The sequence below is a fragment of the Lycorma delicatula genome, chromosome 8, assembly GCF_047948215.1.
Source record: "Lycorma delicatula isolate Av1 chromosome 8, ASM4794821v1, whole genome shotgun sequence".
In the NCBI taxonomy this organism is placed as follows: Eukaryota; Metazoa; Arthropoda; class Insecta; order Hemiptera; family Fulgoridae; genus Lycorma; species Lycorma delicatula.
The window spans coordinates 55,266,467-55,284,384 of record NC_134462.1 but is presented as its reverse complement, the minus strand read 5'-3'; the positions used below and the strand labels follow the sequence as shown (position 1 = coordinate 55,284,384).

General features: G+C 30.5%; 1 long non-coding RNA gene across 1 annotated transcript in view; it reads left to right on the top strand.

The window, feature by feature from the left end:
- Nucleotides 1–17,607, top strand: part of LOC142328679 (uncharacterized) — a 443,558-nt gene extending 425,951 nt beyond the window's left edge. The window contains exon 5 of the long non-coding RNA XR_012757323.1: nt 17,562–17,607. This is a non-coding gene — a long non-coding RNA (uncharacterized LOC142328679). The remainder of the gene's footprint in view (nt 1–17,561) is intronic.
- The last annotated feature ends 311 nt before the right edge of the window (nt 17,608–17,918 follow it).

The window sequence follows — 17,918 nt, the reverse complement described above, 5'->3', positions numbered from 1 at the left end:
TAAACGTTACTTCATTTATTTCAATATTTTTATAATTGATTTTTTGTTTATTGCTCAGTTAAAATATATAATATAATCATACCTAATACATGTCATTAATAATTTTCGAATTAATAAAAGTTTAGACGATCTGTATATAATTTAAAAATCAGTTCTTTTTTGGAAAGGTAATAATATTTTTTAATGAATTTTTAGTTCATTTTAAATACCACTAAAATTTTTAACCTTATTTTTTTTTATTCAGTCTTTAATCTATATATTACATTTCCATCTAGGTAGCTCTATAGCAGAACTATAGCCTCATAAGGAAAAGTATTGTAATCGGTCCAATTTGGGCATATGCGGTTTTCACTGGATCTTGACGTTTTGACACTTAGGAACCCAAAAAACCGGATGGAAATTTTCCGGATGTTAATGTTCGTATGTACGTATGTTCTGTGTCGGCCTCTAAATCATCTTATATCTCCAGAACTACTGGACCGATTTTGACCAAACTTGGTCAGATTACTTCTATGTACGGTGCATTGATGCCATTAAATTTTCAACTTTCAAGGTAAGGGGGCTGAGGCTCTAGAATAGTTTGCAATAGAATAGTTTGCAAAATCGCAACCCCACCCTAAAATGTTGTCGTCTACTTATGTTGCGACGTCACGTAACGGTAGAATTAAATAAACGAATAATATTTAAGTACAAAAAGTAAAGATTTACAAAAAGTAAATCGGGGTGGCTGGGACTCAAACTGGATCACCCGGTTGTCTCGGTACCTGGTGCATTAAGCCTCGCAGCTACACCAGTCTGTCTGTCGTACAAACGAAATCTATTCAATGTGTATTGTGAAATTACATTAGTTTAGTTAGAGCCGACTGTCGCCGCTAGTACCGCCGCACCCACGCGTATTAAATATGGTATACGCGCGCGCTTTAGTTAGAATCATAGAATTAAATAAATTAAAAAAAATATATTATTTTAAATAAAAGGGTAAATATTTTCAATTAAGTTGTGTGAGTATGTGTGTTAGCCATGAATTAGAATTATCCCACAGTTTTAGGACTGTACCGAAACGCGGCTTTAGCTATGACGGGAAAGTCCTACAACTGTGTTGTCAGCTTTTATATTGTTGCCGCGTGCTTACTATCGCCAAGCGCGAGGCTAGCGTTAGATGTTGGGGAGACTTGCAGACGACCTACGCGCTTGCACTCACGTTCCTCCCCCACCCAGCAGCTGACCGTACAACTCTACTTCACGAGGTGAAGAAGAAGAAGATGCTCCCTGGCCGGCCCAACGTGGAACCACCGGGCGGATGTCTACATCCCCGCTGGAATAGCAGGTGTGGCTGGCCCGCCGAAGAAGCCGCTGTGCGGCGCGGATGCTACCTTCCCGCCACAGCTGGCCGGGCTTCAAGCACTCGGGCCGATCCGATGTGAAGCCCACTAGCGCTAGGAGGCCTAGCAGTGAAGAGCGAGCCGGAAGAGCACCGATCGGAGAACCGTCTTGGCCGCGCCAGCGAAAGACAGCCGACCCGACACTACGGGGCACTGGGGTCCACCACTGAGACGCTGTAGTGAGGATCCAACTGTCCCTGTGAGGAAGCTCGGTCCAATGTCAACGGATGATCTGCATCTCCCCGACTATAGCCGAGCCGACATCGCCGGAGACCTTATTCTGGACCCAAATTTTTATGTATATATATATATGTGTGTGTGTGTGTGTGTGTATATAATTTCCGGAGCCAATATATACGAGTATAAAGTATAAAAAAGTAAATAAGGTCTTTTTTCTTAGACACATTTGTTAACAATTAAAAAATAGTCTTTTGCAAAATCGCAACTCCATCCCAAAAAATGCTGCTGTAGTCGTCTGCTATGATCCCTGTCACGGTTTCTTTCCCGTGGTTGCTTTTTTTACCCATCGCGGTCAGTGGATGTTTAGGCGATCTTGGCTCGCTTCGCTCGCCCTCTCTGTCTAGCCAAGGATCTCTGTTCTTGGACCTCCATGTGTTCATTAAATTCATGCTTGTGAGAATAATACTGAAAAATAAATTTGACATTCATAAAAACCCGAAAATGGTTTTTAGCTATTTATTTGAAGAAGATGTGCAAGCTCAAATCTAGTTAATATCTCTTTTATTATAGACGGAGATGTGGAAAATTTACAGTAATTTTTTTAAATTCTTTACCTTTCTTCACCCCTTTCAAGGTCGAATTTCAGAAACTCAAAAATTTGTACTTTAGATATTCACACAAAGATTACACACACCAAAAAATCAAGTCGATATCTTCTATTTTTTACCGAGAAATTAATAAAAAAAAATAATAACTTTCATTGTTACTCCATTTTAACCCTTTAAACTAGGTATTTCAAAAATCCCCTTTTAGTTTGCACTTATACCGTTAGAAGAACTTGTATACAAAGTTTTATCAAGTTATCATCAGTAGTTTTTGCTGGGTGTTGGTTATGAATCACTCACTATATGCTGTTTTATATGATATATTAAGCATAAAAAAATGTATTTGGATATATATAGTAATAATTTATCTAAAACATTAAAAAAATCCAAATATAATTTTTTTACAAACATATATTTAAAACTAATGGATGTAACATTTAATATAATAAAGGTGATTTAATTTGATATGATATAAATTGATTAAAAACACTATTAATTTTATCAAATAAATTTCCAAATTTAATATTATGGTATATAAAATAATGGCGAAGGACTATACTTGGCGGACAAAATTACAATAATAAATTAAGTGGTACTGTTAGAATGTATTCGCAGGTAGTTATTACTTGACTCAGACAACTGCAAGTATATTACCGTAAGGTTGTCTTATGTAGGTTATTCTGTGGCATCTGAAACAGTAGTGGCTTAGGTTTTAATTAATTCCAACAACTGTAACTAATTTATATCTCTTTGCATGTATACCGTCGAGGATTTCGTTTAGTTATATAACTGATTTATATTCTAAGTAAATTCAAAGAAGTTTTCAATTAAAAAAGTTTATTTTAATTGTCTGTAAAATAATTAATAAAGTGAAATTAAAATTGTGATTATTTTTTTATCAATATTGTGTTGTTTTGAAATATGGTATAAAAGTGATGAGTTTGCATCTGTAAATAATTTATTTGTATAATTTCATGCTTTCTTTATTAATATCTTATTGCAATTATATTTTGTCGATCTATTTACATTCCTAAGTTTGTATGGGAGTAGGAACGGAGATAATGCTATAAAGTACATTTATAAATATACGATTTTTTACCGGAAATTTGCAAGATGTTTGAGTGTGAGGTTACATAATATTGTGAGGTTATCTCGTCTCGATACTCTACCAATTCTGACCAGGATTTGAATAAGAAAATGTATGAAAAAATCTGATATGGAAAACACATGAGTTCCTTGTACGCCTATTATTAAATTAAATTTATATATTTTTTTAAAACGAAATCTAGATAAAATTTTATTTCATTAAAAACTTCTGATATTTTTCATATATTTTTTTTATTTTTGATTTATTATTCATCGTACAAATTTTTTTACAATGAAAATTAATAATTATGTTAATAAATCAATAAATTTAAATTAAAAAAAAATTATAAAAAAGGAAATGAAGTCTGATTCGAACTGATGTGCCTTCCCTTGTAAGATTCAAATATTTTATTAATTAAAATTCTATTTGCCTATTACTCTGGAACCAATGAAAATAAGTACCACTTATGATATATCGTTAAAAAGCTCTCAATGAGGGCTTATTACTGCAATTAAAAATATCAAAAATCCAATATTTGGGGGATTTTGTGCTTTTTTTGACACTTTTGGTTCAGTCGATTGCAATCAATAGGGGAGGTGCACAACTAGATGTTACAACAGTCCTAAATCCAAAATTTCAACATCCTAAGGCTAATGGTTTTTGACTTATGCGAGATACATACATACGACGTACAGACGTCACGTCGAAACTAGTCAAAATGAATTCAGGGATGGTCAAAATGGATATTTCCGTTGAAATTTGAAAACCGAAATTTTTCGTGATCACAATACTTCCTTTACTTCGTACAAGAAAGTAAAAAATATCATACTATATTATTGGGATTGAAAATAGATTCATATTTTAATCTCCGTGAAATCTTTCAGTATTTCCATATCCCATCAAAGTATTTTCATAAGTTGATAATATTTTGCTACATGACATTTTATAATGCATTAAAACTGGGAAAAATTAATGGAGGTTTTATAAATGTTAATGATTTAACAATTTTATTATAAAAGTTTTTCTTATCTTTTTATATAAGATAATTAAAGATGTTAGTCAAGTTTTCTTAAAAGGATAGGTTAAATTTTAAACTTTAAACATTTCTTGAAAGTTTATCAACATTTTTGTTGGATTTTTTATTAAATAGTTAATATTAAATATAAGAGTTTGAACTGTGTAAATGTAAGGAAGTGTAATAAAAGCAAAAAGGATAATAAAATAATAGAAAAACGAAAACATAATACATAAAACACTCCGTTTCAGAACTGTTCCTTGTCATTTGAAGAGATACCATAAGCTTGCGACTGAAAATAAGTTTTCTTTAATATATATGTGTATGGATGGATGGATATATTATATGTGAATTTGTATATGTGTAGGTGTGTACTATATGTACAGTACGTGTATTTGTATATTTTGTTGAAAAAAGAGAAGAGCGGGTAGAGAATATGAAAATTGTTCTAATCGGTATTCCTCTAGTGTTACATTCTACGACGAAGAATGTCCTTGTATTCCTAAGACTTCAAAATAAAGCCCAACTTTATAAAAAGTTTTCTAGAACTTACTGTGGCAGCAACATTTATTACGAGCTGATAAAGAGTGGGATAGAACTTAGCAACCGTAATTCTTTTTCTCTCTTTTCTTTTACTCTATCTTTTCTTTTATGTTTTACATGCTGTTATTTCTTCATTTTTAACTCTCCGTACTAGGACTGTTATTATTATTACTTTAAAGAAAGTTATTCATGCGATTATCATTGGGAACTCTATTTTATGAATATATGACATTGTGATAAAACTATAATCATTGAAGATTGTACTTAAGTAGCCAACTATGATTGTTATCGAAAATTAAGCATTATTACAAATAAATATTGTTGAATACATATTTTGCATTTATATTTAATACAATTAGCAAACGACATTCTATTTGCATTAGTATATCCTTTTATTTTTTTTTTATACATCCTTGATTATTTAAAAATTGTATTTTTTTTCTTTTTTTTGTCTTTAGTCATTTGACTGGTTTGATGCAGCTCTCCAATATTTCCTATCCAGTGCTAGTCGTTTCATTTCGGTATACCCCGTACATCCTACATCCTACATCGTACAGTCTGCTTTACGTATTCCAAACGTTGCCTTCCCTCACAATTTTTCCATCTACCTGTCCCTCCAATATCAAAGCGAGTACTCCAGGATGCCTTAAGATGTGGCCTATAAGACTGTCTTTTCTTTTAATTATATTTTTCCAAATACTTCTTTCTTCAACAATTTTCCGCAACATCTCTTCATTTGTCACTTTATCCATCCATCTGATTTTTAACATTTTCCTATAGCACAACATTTCAGAAGCTTCTAATCTTTTCTTCTCAGGTACTCTTATCGTTCAAGTTCCACTACCATATAAAGCTACACTCCAAACGTATACTTTCAAAAATGCTTTCCTGATGTTAAGATTAATTTTTGATGTAAGCAAATCATATTTGTAACTGAAAGCTCGTTTCGCCTGTGCTATTTGGCATTTTGTATCGCTCCTGCTTCGTCCATCTTTATTCTTTTTACTCCCAAAAAGAATGCTCCAGAATAGACATTGTAAGTACAACCGGTGTATGATCCCACAAGTTAAAATGTTGTTCTACATGCAAATAGTTCCTAGAAATACCTTTGAAAACGAAAAAATCTTGGAGATTGGGGATTTTATTTAGATCCGTAGGCCAGTAGGTTGGTCGCCTTAATGACAAACACTCTAAATTATTGCCAGCCATTGACCGGAAAAGTTGCCTGCTTTTTGGTGATATCAGTACTGAATCCCGTTGTAGGTACTTAGAATTCACATTTCCACCACAGGTGAATCTTGGACCCAGAGATCTGAAGAAAGTCGTAAACTGATCCGCCTGCACAACATGTCGTGGTAAGCAATAAACGGAGGAGACAAAAAATATTGTTCGTCCACCGTGGAAAACCGCAGAAGTGGCTTGTAAAAAGTCCTGCTTGTGTAAAAAGTGATTCATAGTGAGAAAACGTACTTATAATAATAACACCGGTACCGCCGTGCGCATTCCCTGATGGGTGGGTGGTGCAGTACATTGTATAGCTATGAAACTTGTCAAAATGTCTATCAGTTAACCTGATAATGTCTATAAGACACAAGCATTACGTCTATCCTATTAACATTTAAAAACCCTTTAAAATCCAGATTTATGTCAAACAACCCGTTTGCATTCCAGATTGGTAGTCTGAAAAAGTTGTTCATTTCCTCTCAAGACGACTTAGGAATAGTCCGAACATCCTGTCCATCATAATCCCCATCATTCGCTCAAATCGTTGAAATATATGGTCTACGATTTGCATGAGCTCTTGAAAATTCTGGTTAACTCGCTGTTCATAGGAACCACCCATTTTAACTCGTTCACCGTAGGTAGGACCGGAAGCATACAGCCTATCCTTATATCCATTATCATTGCCATCAGAGTGTCTACACATTGTAACATTCTCAGCGTAGGTAGGACCAGAAATATTTAGTCCATTAACAAAGCTATCATAATTGCCTGGGTGCCATTAGAAAGCCATCATTATTGCCATTAGAGTGCCTGCGTGAGCATGCAGGGGCTGTGTACATACCATATGGTTTAGAGCCGGCCCCTGCAGAGGGGCCGGTGATAAGAGGGGGAGGTTTTTTATCGAGTGAGAGCCTCGCACTGCCGTCAGTGTGGGCCTGTTAGCGGCTGGCAGAGCTTTTTCCTCCCCCTACGGAAAAAAAATTTATACATTAATAATTAATTTAATTAAAAATATAATAGCGCGTGGTTACTGAATATCAACGTTGCATAGTTACTTTCATATGCATCAGGATTTACAGGAGACGCTTGTTTATAGGCCGAGAATAATCATACGCTTAGTTTGTTTGTAACTGTATAGGATATAAATATCATACTTCTACATTAATTCCACCGCATTGTAATTTATCATAATTTTATCCTATGTATGTGTGAAATTTCCATTTCTGTTTTGTGGTAATTATGTGATTATTTAATTTAATTTTATATCCGTTAATTTAATGTGTATTATGTTGATTATGACTGTTGGTTGAACAAATAAAAATTTTCTTAGGTTGTAATTACACTGTTCATTTTATTGTATCTGTTGGATTTATTTTATAATGTACTTTCAGGACTGCCTTTAAAAGAAAAAAACGCCGTTTTGAATCACTACAGCAATGCGTTATTTTTTTACCACCCAAAAAAGCGAAATTAGACACGATATCAAATTATATTATTCAATTAGATTTTTGTATTATTTGTAAATAAAAATAGTTTCAAAGAATAAAAGTAGAGGTAAATTTAAGTTAAATTTTTTTTTCCTAAAGAAACTAGTTTTGTATCTGTACATTAATACATAATTAAATAAAGTTAGGACATTTTTTTTGCAGAGTGAAAATATTTGGAGGAAGATAAAGAAAAACCTATTTGGGTCTAAATTTTCCTTCAATATCGGATTCTGGATAACTGTTCTTGACCACCTTTTTTTTGTTCATTTCTAATACATCAAGTCATCCTCAGATATGCTAGTAATATATTACTAGCACAATCGCCGCATGAATAAACAAACTGCATACTGGCATCGATCCAGTATAACTAAACTGTATACCCGAATCGTTCCAGATTTTAAATCAGTTTTAATTTATTTAATATTAAATAGTTTCTGAATAATTGAAAACAATTTTGAAAAAAAATATTTTTAATTAGAAAAACGTTTTTATATAGGATAATAATTAATATTTATAATTCTGTAATATATTAAAAAGTAGAATATAATGTAAAATAGAATAATTTATAAGGAACATTTCATAAGGTTCATGGATAATTTTATGCAATATAACATTTCAGATTAAACGATTAATGATGAGCACAGATTTCAAACATGTCTAGAATCTCAACTTCAGTGAAACAAATAGATAAAAGACAGGCAAGAAAAATAAGCCGGGCTCGGTTAATCACCCTCCCTCTGAAATTAGAGACAGACAAATTAAAATAAGAAGATCCAGAACCGGCGGGCCGACCTGGCATGCCGGACCTACTGCCGGCAGGCGGGGAGGACCGTTAGAGTCGCAAGGACACGCCCTTGGACTTAGTTCTGCTTGACTACAGATCTGGTCCAGGGTATAGGAAAAAAACGGCTAAAAATATAGAATTTTTAGTTTTAATTTTGATAAGTTTAATAATTACTCGTAAAATAATAAACTAAAATAATAATAACTTTCTATGATATTCTCTTAAAATTTAACTTTAAAATAGATATTAAAATTTTATAACGATATTTTTCCTTAAATCAATTTATTTAATAATATTATTAAGTAAATGTATTAGCATATAAATTAGTTTTACTTTATTTCTATTTCGACTGAGTGAAGAAGCAAGTAAAGATATAGTACAGAAATAAAACGCAATGAAAAAATGATGAGTGGGTAAGAGAGATATAGAGTATGAATGGGGGAGATAGTACGGGCGAAAAAGTGATGAGGGGGTAAATAGAGAGACTATAAAAGGAGAAGGAGATCATGCTCACATACAACGACAGTCAAGCTCAACTCCAAATCTGATGGTATCCCTCGGGTACCAAGGTGGCTAGCAGATTAAACTGAGTACGGTGAAATCCCCAAAGAGATTTCAAGAGCGTAGAAGACCACCCAATCTCTTCAAATGGCATGCGATGATCTTCTTGAATCTTTATTTTAAAAAAATTTTTTGTACTGCTATGTATACGCTACCAGTTCCTTATTGTAAATTGCTTTTTTTTATTATCGTCACATATATATGTGAGTGTATATACTCGTATGTATATATGTATGTATGTATATATGTTTATGTGTTCGTGTGCGGGTTCATCGCATGTTTACGCATTATATGGTTTCAGCTGAAGAGAGATGATTAAATTTCTCATGAAGATAGAAGTGAGCTATGAGTTCATTCGATATCTTATTTTATGACTCCCTGATAAAATTTCGACCAAAAGTCTGATCTGAAAAAAATTATTTGATCGGACTTGTAGTTGTTCAATAATTTGATGCACTTCTCTATTTATTTTTATTTTGGGGTAATTATTTTAGTTCAACATATAAGATATTATTTTTTTTTTGTTTACTGTTTTATTTCTTCTAGAATAAAATCAACTATACTTTGGTGATTTAATACATGAATCCCTTTGTCTTGTTCTTATTTTGTAAGTTTCGCCAGAAAATTTCTCTCTTCTCCAGTTAATTAAAAATTTCTTTCTTTGATAATATATCATTCACTTAAATTTAACATTTTCCTGTAACATTACACTTTAAAATCCTCTGTTTTTAATTTTTCTGTTTTTCTTGTCCCGTTTTTGCTACCATCAAGAGGTCCCTTTCAAGCTAATTCGAATATTTAAAAAGATATCTAAGTCAAAATTAAGTTTTAGATACCAGCATACTTCTTCACTTCGTAAAAGTTCTTCTATTTGTACAAGCTTGCATTTAATATTCAGTAAATTGTGGCGCGTTGTGTTTTATCTTAGTATTTAATCAGTATCCTAAGCTTCTTCTATTTTTTCCAAATTGAAGGAAGGAATAAAAGGAATACTGAAAGAAGGAATGTTTAAAAAATTATGTAAAATGTATTTTAAAAACTAATTTTGTGAACCAAAATTTTAAAAAAACTCTGCAATGAGGAACTGGTAGAACAGTTTACATACTTAATTGGTTACTTCTTCACTTATTAATTCGTTCTTGCTTTTGATCAAAATAACAATATCTCGAAATAATATCCAATTTACTTACTTCAACAAAAAATAAAGTACGTTTAAAATTTCATCTAACTCTACTTTAGTGACTTTTGAATTCGTTTTCCATCCATTTATATAGAATATAGACCGATCGAAATAATTCATTTAGAGGGGGGAAAAATTATTACCTCGACTTTTATAAATGAAAATGTGGCATATAAAAAACGTAAACTAAATAAATGCGTGAGCGGGGGCGGTGGAGGGTTGATTTTGGGGGTTAAAAAGGGTTGAAAAATGGTATTATCGCAATTTCCGGCAAAAGTTGACGTCAAAATTATCCCTTCACCACCTCCGCTCACGAATTTATTTTTTTTACGTTTATTATAAGCTCCTTTATCATTTCCACTTATAAAAGTTCAGGTAACAATTTTTATCTCTAAGTGTAATTTGATTGAAAATGTAATAATAAGGCTAAGTTTATGAATGCATATTCTTCCTTCTCGTCGTAACAGAAATTTTAAATGCTACTGGGACTAAATTGTTATAAAACAGTTATCATTGTGTATATATAAAAAACCAGTTTAATTCCCACTAATAAAAACATTGTAATAAAGTTCTTTTGGTCAACAAGATTAAAAATAACATATTCAAAACGGTTGTTAACTGAATGAATATTTTGTAATAGAATTATATGCAATAAGTTTTAATCGTTTTTATTTAAATTACTCATATGCTGCTAGTAAAAGATGAAATGTAAACTGGGGTAATGTTAATTTAATTAAAAGTATTTACGCTTTTTTACTAAATAACCCTTTTAATCACATCTTTTTATCAATTTTTACTTACAAATTTTTCTTTATGTGTATAGTATAAACCGAATAAAATATTATTAGTGTTACACAGTATTCGATGTTAGTTTTAGAACATATCTGTTAAGCTTTACATATAAACTGTGTAAAAACAGCTTTAATTGTGTTACAGGTACATTTATTTTTCTAAATAAATCTACTGCTGTAGTAAAATTACACTGCATTAATAGTAAAGTAACAAAAGAAGTATTTAAATGTTTTTTTTTTGTTTTTTTTAACTATTTAAATTATAATCTTTATTGAATGTTTATTTCATTATATAAAAAAATTCATTTTATTATAAATTATTTCATTATAATAAAAAGTTCATTTTATTATAAATTATTTCATTATAATAAAAAGTTCATTTTATTATAAATTATTTCATTATAATAAAAAGTTCATTTTATTATTATTTATTTAGTATGAAATTTTTTTTAATGTTATCTTTTTAATGAAATACAAATCTACAAGTTGGGATACGAGGTAATGGCTGTTAAATAACGAGACTAATGCTACTACAGAAGAACTGCGCATGCGCCAAATCCGTACGAACGACAGCTGCGTAGCGTGAAGCCTTCTTTTTCGATTGCTGCCAATCTAGTTTCTGTAGACATAAGTCTGGCCGTGGCCTTCGGTTGGATAACATCTGGTTTTTTGTTTTGCCGAAAAAATGATACGTGTTTTATAACAGTAAAGAACTGCCGTGAAATTTCACATGAAACTTGAAAATCCGCTACTGAAACTTATCTTTTATTTAACAAAGTATATGGCATTGAGAGTTTATCACTCATGCGGGTTTTTGATTAGTTTAAGCGTTTTCGAGATGGCCGAGAAGACGTTGAAGATGATGATCTAAATTCAAAGCGATTATGATTGTCTTTTTTCGATATTCATGGAATTGTGTACCTTCACTTGGTTCCTGAGGGTCAAACTATTAATCAATATTACTATCTTGAGATCCTTGCTCAACTTCATGAAAAAATAGGAAAAAAACGATCCGAATTGTGGAAGAACAAGTCATGGGTTCTTCATCAGGACAACACATCAGGGCTCACACTGCATTGTCTGTCAAGATGATTCTAGCCAAACAAAACATTCTAGTGTTAGACCGTGCGACTTATTCGCCTGACCTGGTATCATGTGACTTATCTATTCCTGAAGGTCAAAGTTTTCTTAAAAGGAACACGATTTCAGATCGTTGAAGCTGTGAAAGAAAAAGCGGCAAGCGTCATAAAAGAGCTCACAAAAGAAGACTTCCAGCACTGTTTCAAACAATGGAAAATTCGCATGGAGCATTGTAGGACTACAGGAGGGGTGTATATTGAAGGGAGTAATAATTAAATATGTATAAATTTAAAATAAAATATTTTACAGTATTAGTCTCGTTATTTAATAGCCACACCTCGTATGAATAAATAAAATTAGGATCCGTAATAATTCTACACGTTATGAGATAACAGTTAAATAAAACTATAAAATGGCATGGAATCTGAAAAATAACAAGGATCTAGCAAGGGAATTATTAATAGAATAATTTAGAAGTGGAGTGGTTGCCGATGCCTCTTTCTTTACTTAGTCGAATATACTGCTGTCAAGCGTAGCAAAATGTTGACATATTCATATTATCCATCCTAGAAACTGGTTGTAGAGTAAAGAACAGTACTTTCAAAGAAAAAGACACTGACTTATGATTGCTTAAACTCATATGGTTTTTATGAATCACATCATCTATCAGGAAGATAATGAGTGATACAGTAATATAAAGCAAGTAATTACTATACTCCCAAACGGTTAAAAAATACTAATAATATTTATTTTGCCTTTTCTTAAATGAACAATCTCACTAAACGCTGGTAAAAGTAGTCGTACCCAAATTTAAATTTCATACGTCTGTATAATTGCCTAATTATCTTTACATTAATAAAAATATAATATTTACTGACTTTTTTGTATTTTTTTCACTTTTAACTGTTTTTCATTTTTCTGAAAAATTTTTTTAGTTATGGCCCACCTGTACAACTAAAAAAAAACAATAGACTTTTTCAAGCTCTTACCTGCTTCTATCGCGTACGTATTTCAGCATAACCTTGTTTAAATCTTTATTGTTTATCTTTGAACTGGTCTGATTTATATATTATTTACTAGGGTATTTATTATAATTTTAGCATGATTTTAGGCGTAAATTATTCCACATAATTCTATTTTTGGGTGAGCCGTAGAACGTGAACCGAAATAATCTTTTAATTTTGTACAGTCATCTTTTTTTGTGTACTATGAGAATTTTATTGAATTCCTGACTGAATTATGGAGTTCAATATTTAAAAAAAAAAACAGTTATAAATTTAGCAAATGCCACTTAAAAAGTAGAATCACTTTTTTTTTTGTATTTCATTAATCAAAATCGAGTCAACTGTTATTCAGATATTAAAGATTTTATTTAATAGAAAATTTTATCGATTCTCAATTATTTTAAACAGGCAAGTAACGCAATTTTTCTTAGAGCTCTATCTATCTACCTGTAATCCACCTGTTCTGTAATAGCCTAAAATATATATATTAAAATTATATCTGTAAATTGATAAGTATAAAACAAATAAAAATAATTAACAGAAGAAACAATAATACTACTACTAATAATAATAAACAGACTTACACAAGGAATAACAGAAAAAAGCCTATTATTTCAATTTCTGTCCATTACCATATTGCCTACATTTTCTCGACTTGTATCTTTTACGGTTTTTATGGGTTTAAGGAACAAACAGGAACCAAACAGCAACAGTAACAATTGAGGAACATAAGAAAGAAGCCGTAATAAGAAAGGGAGTCCGACAGTCCGACAAGGATGTTCCCTATCTCCGTACTTTTTAATCTTTACATGGAACTAGCTGTTAATGATGTTAAAGAACAATTTAGATTCGGAGTAACAGTACAAGGTGAAAAGATAAAGATGCTACGATTTGCTGATGATATAGTAATTCTAGCCGAGAGTAAAAAGGATTTAGAAGAAACAATGAACGGCATAGATGAAGTCCTACGCAAGAACTATCGCATGAAAATAAACAAGAAGAAAACAAAAGTAATGAAATGTAGTAGAAATAACAAAGATGGACACTGAATGTGAAAATAGGAGGAGAAAAGATTATGGAGGTAGAAGAATTTTGTTATTTGGGAAGTAGAATTACTAAAGATGGACGAAGCAGGAGGGATATAAAATGCCGAATAGCACAAGCTAAACGAGCCTTCAGTAAGAAATATAATTTGTTTTCATCAAAAATTAATTTAAATGTCAGGAAAAGATTTTTGAAAGTGTATGTTTGGAGTGTCACTTTATATGGAAGTGAAACTTGGACAATCGGAGTGTCTGAGAAGAAAAGATTAGTAGCTTTTGAAATATGGTGCTATAAAAGAATGTTAAAAATCAGATGGGTGGATAAAGTGACAAACGAAGAGGTATTGCGGCAAATAGACGAAGAAAGAAGCATTTGGAAAAATATAGTTAAAAGAAGAGACAGACTTATAGGCCACATACTAAGGCATCCTGGAATAGTCGCTTTAATATTGGAAGGACAGGTAGAAGGAAAAAATTGTGTAGGCAGGCCACGTTTGGAATATGTAAAACAAATTGTTAGGGATGTAGGATGTAGAGGGTATACTGAAATGAAACGACTAGCACTAGATAGGGAATCTTGGAGAGCTGCATCAAACCAGTCAAATGACTGAAGACAAAAAAAAAAATGGGTTTAAGCATAAAACAATTTATGAAGATGGGAAAAGGAAAAATTCTTCTGCAATAAGTAAGGATTTATCCTAACATTCCTAAAATAACAAAATAACTCGATGAAAAACACATTTCAGTATTTACTCACGTTGGATGCATTCAACTTAAATAATAATAATAGGAAAAGATGAAACCATTTCCAATTTTAGTGTTTTATATATATATATATATATATATATATATATATATATATAATAATTTTTTTTTTTAATTTTTACGCTCAGGATGTCATCTGTGAGAGCTTAATAAGGAAGTAATCTATGTTAGAAGTTTCAGTTGTTTAGATTTTTAAACTACCCTTCTTTTTCAACCAGGTTGCCAAAAATAACACTTTTTAGTTTTTAGTCAACAAATGTTATTTATTACATTTATATACTGGTTAAAATTTTTGTTTTGTAACCTTTTGCAAGGATTATTTATTTATTAGTAATTATTACTATTTATTTTTTTATATGTAATATTTCCTTAGTATGACTTTTGATGTTTAAAAATCAAAAGGTTTATCTAGTTTTACATTTATGTAATTTTGTTCTTAATTGGTCATGTTTTCGCTTTTTTCCAGTTTATTTAAGGGGTGTAAATTTATTTTATCATTGATAATTTGAAATTGGATCTGTAATTAAATTTAAAAACCACTGCTGGAAAACTTTTAGTGATTATTAATTAAATATAAAAATAGTAAAAAAAGTAATTTTAAAACAAGCTGTTGCTTATGATAAATTTATTATTACATTATATTGACCATATTCATTTTTTTATAATTAAAAATTATTAAAAAAATGCTCACTAAAAAAATTCCATTAAAAAAATAATTAAAAGCAATAAATTTATAGATTACAAATCATTTCATCATAAATTAGATTTAACTTTAAATAAACATAAATTAAATACGAATCATATTTTCAGATATTTAGTAACTAAATAAAATTCTTCTATAACAAATAAATAAATATAATTTATAAGAACCGGATTTTATACGTATAAAAAGTTTAAACAATAAAACTTTTGTAAACTATTCACTAGTAAAATTTTAAACAGTTAAAATCTATTTAACTCAGCCGAATATAATTATGCATCTATCTGGTTGATAGGATTGCTTGTTATCAGTACTAAAGTTTATTTGTCAGAGATGGCAGTTTTGTCTTCAAATTAATAGTCGACAACTATTTATATGAGTTGTTAGTCTAGTCTCATTAATTAATGAGTCATAAAATACGTACTGTTTATGTCATTAAGAGCAATGAATTTATACAAGTACCACTAATACTACTTGACAATTAATATTAACGGCCGTAAATTAAAATGATTTATTATTTTTAATTTTTTGTTTCTATTTCGTTTGTTTCATTAAGTGTATATTAAACATTAAATTCTAACTTAACTGAAATAGCTTGTAGTATCGATTGTACGAAAAGCTTAAAATTGAATTATTATTATTATTGTTTATGATGTAGCTTATAATGTTCATATTATGCTTACAAGTAAACGATTAAATTATCAAAGTACGTTTCACGAAACAATTTATTATTTTGCAAAAGAGCTCCCACGTACACACAGCATGAATATTCTCATATATAATACTGTCCTGACCTGTATACATACAGGTCATACAACAAAAAATGTTAATTCGTAGATAATTAGTCTTTCAAGAACATTCATATAGAATACATTTAATGTTGTCGTTTTTGTTTAACTGTGACAATAGAAAGTCGACTAGAAAACTGAGGCAAAATAAATTTTTCAAATGTCAGAGAAAAAGAGTTTGCGTGAGTAAAAATTTTAAATATACGTTTCACATTTACATGAATAGTTATTTATGATGATGTTAATTTGATTATTTTGAATTGATAGTCAACCGATAGAAGCCCCATCTGAAATTATTCTGTAAAATTGCGTGATCTATCGATGTTAGATTTATGTTGAATGGATAAACTATCAGTTGTAACTGCACCCTGAAGACCAGAATATTATGATTTTATTATTCATGATGCGTACTAAAAACCTTTCATCTATTTTAGCTCCACGATAGCGCACCACTATAGCAAACCCTGCAATTTATAATTATCTACAGTTAAGGTTTTCAACGAGAGATTGATTGATTTCTCGCTAATGAGATGGATCCACCAGATATTTGTTTATTGATTTCTTTTTTTTTTGGGGGTGGAGTAATCCAAGACACAAATAACTGTCCAACTGAAAGCTTAAAATGAAAATGCATTCCAGGAATTGTTCAGTAATAACACATGAAACCTTTAACGATTATTCATTCGTACGAAGAGTTTACTTTTCTTTGGAAGTTTTAGGTAATTTCTGTAAACAAACGTTGATTTTATCCTATAATCATTTTTTTGAAATATAAATCTTATAGATGATAAAATGAAACTAATTTTATATTGGGAATAGAAGAAGCAGTTGCATAAATACGTATATATAATTTTAAGCCTTACCATTTTGCCAGTTTGTTCTAGTAGATATCTTGTGATAATAATGGATACATTATCTAAAACAGGAAAAAGATTAGTTTTAATTATTGTTAATAAAAAACTTAAAATACCGATATATATTTCGGGAATTTGATTTACATATTTGTGTACAAATAAGATCATATTTAAATAAATATTTTTTTTTTATATCGAACAAAATTTGCATTAATATTACGTAAATTACGTATAATTACATTATAATACTGTGTCTCTAGATAAATGCAAAAGAGATACAATATTCTTTTGCGTTTATCTAACACAATAATTAGATTCATTCGGGTGTAATTGATCTTATAACTTGAATTTTGAGTTAGGAATACAATACTTTTGCTAAGGGCGAAAAATGTAAAGTATGTGAATTATGCCTATTTATTTATATATATATATATAAAACTTTGCATGCATATACTTTATAAATATTATAATTTTTTTTTTTTGAACAGGTGTGGAACGTATAGGATTAATGCTGATAAATTTGTATTTTGCTTCTATGAGGTGAGTGACAAATTTCAATATTATATTATTACATAATGGTGCTTTACTGTATTACAGCTTGAAGCTGCGTCCCGTTTGTCAAAATGGATCATTGTAGAGTCAAAAAGAGCGTAGTATATTTCACCGAACAAATAAAAATAGAGTTAAAGCGCATGGCATTTACTTTGTGTGTTTGGATTTTGTATATTTAATTCTTATTATTTATTTTTTTCATTACCTTATACGCAGTTTATTTTTGATTTCAGATAATTTCTATTTGTTTACGTCTGTTAGAATTATTTATTTCATGTTTTATTTATTTTATG